The sequence below is a fragment of the Anolis sagrei genome, chromosome 7 (assembly GCF_037176765.1).
Source record: "Anolis sagrei isolate rAnoSag1 chromosome 7, rAnoSag1.mat, whole genome shotgun sequence".
NCBI classification, from domain to species: domain Eukaryota; kingdom Metazoa; phylum Chordata; class Lepidosauria; order Squamata; family Dactyloidae; genus Anolis; species Anolis sagrei.
In genome coordinates, this window is record NC_090027.1 from 22,925,066 (window position 1) to 22,929,357 (window position 4,292).

The window sequence follows — 4,292 nt, forward strand, 5'->3', positions numbered from 1 at the left end:
CCAGGTATTTATGGCCTTGATGGTATTGCCTCCACTGAGCTTGCTTTTGAGAATTTTTCTGACCCTTTGAATGTATTCTTTGCTGACCATGTTCATGTTTGATGTTGTCCAGCCGTAGTATGCCCAGATATTTATAGGCCTCTGGCTGGTGACACTTGATCGCTTGGCCATTGGGAATATTATAAAGTATTATTATTATTATTATTATTATTATTATTATTATTACTATTATTATGGTCAAAGGACATTTAGTACAATGCCAAGTTTTTTATCTTTGTGTTTTTAAATATATTACAACTGTACCCTCGGTTTGCTTCTGATGTGATAAATGTTGTTGTTGTTGTTGTTGTTTCCTGCTCTTGAGTGAGATCTAAACGAGGCTCACTGAGCGCACAACTGGTAACCTTGAACTCGGTGAGAACAGCAATTTAAAAAGGCCATAAAATTGTGTTTTCTGTTGAATAGAATGCACTCAGAGCTGTTTTGCAAACTCAAACCTGTTTCTTTCTGCTGTGGAAAATCACAACCGACTCCTTTTTTGAGCTGGGAGGGCCCTAAATTCACTGGGAGCAGCAAAGTCCATAAAAAGACAATGAGAAAAATTGGTCCTTCACGTCACATAGCTTTTAAACCAGTGGTTCTCAACCTGGGGGTTGCGACCCCTAGGGGGGTCATTAGACCATTTTGGGGGGTCGCGAAGCTGCCTTGGTTGGCCCCAGCCCTGCTAAAATAGCTACTGACCCTTGCCATTTGGGCAAGGGAGAGCTGCCCAGCACCCGTGCCGTTCCGAGTTCGGAAGGGCGCGGGGGCCAGGCGTAGGACTACCCACACGGCCTTGCCATTTGGGCAGCCTTTCTGCCCGGCCCCCCGCACACCCTTCCGAGCTCTTTGATGGCAGGGGAGCTATACATCACAGTAGCTCCCAAATGCCAAGATCTATTCACCTCAAACTCCACCAGTATTCACATTTGGGCATATTGAGTATCCGTACCAAGTTAGGTCCATATCCATCGTTGTTTGAGTCCATAGTGCTTTATGGAGGTAGGTGAACTACAACTCCAAAACTCAAGGTCAATGCCCACCAAACCCTTCTAGTATTTTCTGTTGGTCATGGGGGTTTTGTGTGCCAAGTTTGGACCAATTCCATCATTGGTGGAGTTCAGAATGTGCTTTGTTTGCAGATGAACTATAAATCCCAGCAACTGCAACTCCCAAATGTCAAGGTCTATTTCCCCCAAAGTCCACCAGTGTTCAAATTGGGGCATATTGAGTATTTGTGCCAAGTTTGGTCCAGATCAGAGGCGGCCCTAGGTAATTCCCAACGGTAAGCAAACAGGTCCTTGTGGGTTTTTTCGGGCTATAGGACCATGTTCTAGAGGCATTTCTCCTGACGTTTCGCCTGCATCTATGGCAAGCATCCTCAGAGGTAGTGAGGTCTGTTGGAATTAGGACAATGGGTTTATATATCTGTGGAATGGCTGGGGTGGGGCAAAGAGCTTTTCTCTGCTGGAGCTAGGTGTGAATGTTTCAACTGACCACCTTCATTAGCATTTGAAGGCTTGGCTGAGCCTGGGAAAATCTTTTGTTGAGAGGTGTTAAGATGTACCTGGTTGTTTCCTCTCTGCTGTTTTGCTGTTGTAATTTTAGAGTTTTTAAATAGAGTTTTTAAATATTTTTTTAAAAGCAAACAGTATTTTGCCCCCCCCCCCCCCAACCAATCACTGATATATATTTTCTGTTCGTTGTGGGAGTTCTGCATGCCATATTTGGTTCAATTCCATCATTGGTGGAGTTCAGAATGCTCTTTGATTGTAGGTGAACTATACATCCCAGTAACTACAACTCGCATATGTCAAGGTCTGTTTTCCCCCAAGAGCGCCTCAACAGCGCCCCTGGGCAAAATCAACTATACTGTAAATGCTTACTTTGCGTAATGGGTTGAGCAGCCCCTGGTCCAGATCCATCTGCAATACTCTCTGAATGCAGATGAACTACAACTCCAAAACTCAAGGTCAATGCTCAACAAACCCTTCCAGTATTTTTCGTTGGTCGTGGGAGTTCTGTGTGCCAAGTTTGGTCCCATTCCTTCATTGGTGGAGTTCAAAATGCTCTTTGATTGTAGGTGAACTATAAATCCCAGCAACCACAACTCCCAAATGACATAATGAATTCTCCCTCCAACCCCAACAGTATTCAAATTTGGGCATATTGGGTAAGATAAGGTAAAAGTTTTCCCCTGACATTAAGTCCAGTCGTGTTCAACTCTGGCAGTTGGTGGTCAATTTCTAGGCCAAAGAGCCGGTGTTGTCCATAGACACCTCCAAGGTCATGTGGCTGACATGACGGCATGGAGCGCTGTGGTTGGGTATTTGTGCCAAATTTGGTCCAGTGAATGAAAATACATCCTGCATTTCAGATATTTAAATTATGATTCATAACAGCGACACAATTACAATTAGGAAGTAACAATAATAATAATTTTATGGTTGGGGGTCACCACAACGTGAGGCACTGTATTAAGGGGTCGCGGAAGCAGGGAGGCATCAAGAAAGGAAACAAGGGGCCCCCAAACAGGAAGGAAAAGAGGAAGAGGAAGCGCAAGGGAGCCAAAAGGAAAGAGGAACAGGATGCCCTGCAAAGGAAACAATAGCCTCTTTTGACAAGTGACTTTTCCATTCTGCTATTTCTAGCACAGCTATGTTTACATATATCTAACCTTTCTTAGGCCCCTTCTTCACTGCCATATTAAATCCAGATTGTCTGCTTTGAATTGGATTATATGGCAGTGTAGACTCATATAATCCAGTTCAATGCAGTTAATCTGGATTAACTGCTTTGATAATCTGGATTATATGGCAGTGTAGACTCATATAATCCAGTTCAATGCAGATAATCCGGATTAACTGCTTTGATAATCTGGATTTTTATGACAGTGTAGACTCATATAATCCAGTTCAATGCAATTAATCTGGATTAACTGGAGCCCCCGGTGGTGTAGTGGATTAAACCCCTGTGCTGGCAGGACTGAAGACTGACAGGTCGCAGGTTCAAATCCGGGGAGAGCGCTGATGAGCTCCCTCTGTCAGCTCCACCTCCTCATGCGGGGACATGAGAGAAGCCTCCCACAAGGATGATAAAACATCAAAACATCCCCTGGGCAACATCCTTGCAGATGGCCAATTCTCTCACACCAAAAGCGACTTGCAGTTTCTCAAGTCACTCCTGACATGACAAAAAAAATCTGGATTAATTTCTTTGATAATCTGGATTATATTGCAGCGTAGACTCATATAATCCAGTTCAATGCAGATTTTCTGGATTAACTGCTTTGATAATCTGGATTATATGGCAGCGTAGACTCATATAATTAAGTTCAATTCAGATAATCTGGATGAAGTGGTTTGATGATATGGATTTTATGGCAATGTAGACTCATATAATCTAGTTCAATGCAGATAATCTGGATTAATTGCTTTGATAATCTGGATTATATGGCACTGTAGACTCATATAATCAAGTTCAATGCACATAATCTGGATTAACTGCTTTGATAATCTGGATTATATGGCACTGTAGACTCATATAATCAAGTTCAATGCAGATAATCTGGATTAACTGCTTTGATAATCTGGATTATATGGCACTGTAGACTCATATAATCAAGTTCAATGCAGATAATCTGGATTAACTGCTTTGATAATCTTAATTTTATGGCAGTGTAGACTCATATAATCCAGTTCAATGCAGATAATCTGGATTAACTGTTTTGATAATATGTATTTTATGGCCGCGTAGACTCATATAATCCAGTTCAATGCAGATAATATGGATTAACTGCTTTGATAATCTGGATTTCATGGCAGTGTAGACTCGTATAATCCAGTTCAAAGCAGATGATCTGGATTGACTGCTTTGCTAATCTGGATTTTACGGCAGTGTAGACTCATATAATCCAGTTCAAAGCAGATAATCTGGATTAACTGCTTTGATGATATAGATTTTATGGCAATGTAGACTCATATAATCCAGTTCAAAGCAAATAATCTGGATGATCTGGTTTTACTCTAGTTTTCCAGTGAATATTTCCTCTAGTTTCAACCAATGCAACATAGTCTGTGCAACTAAAACAAAGTTTCAAAATTAAGGACTGTACCATGAAACAGGAAATAACACCTTCAAACCAGGAACAGACCCCTTTCCCAACAATTCTGTTACTTCATCGTGGAATCATTACAACCTAGAGTGGGAAGGGAACCCCCAAGGCCATCCAGTCGGGCCCCTTCCTGCCATAG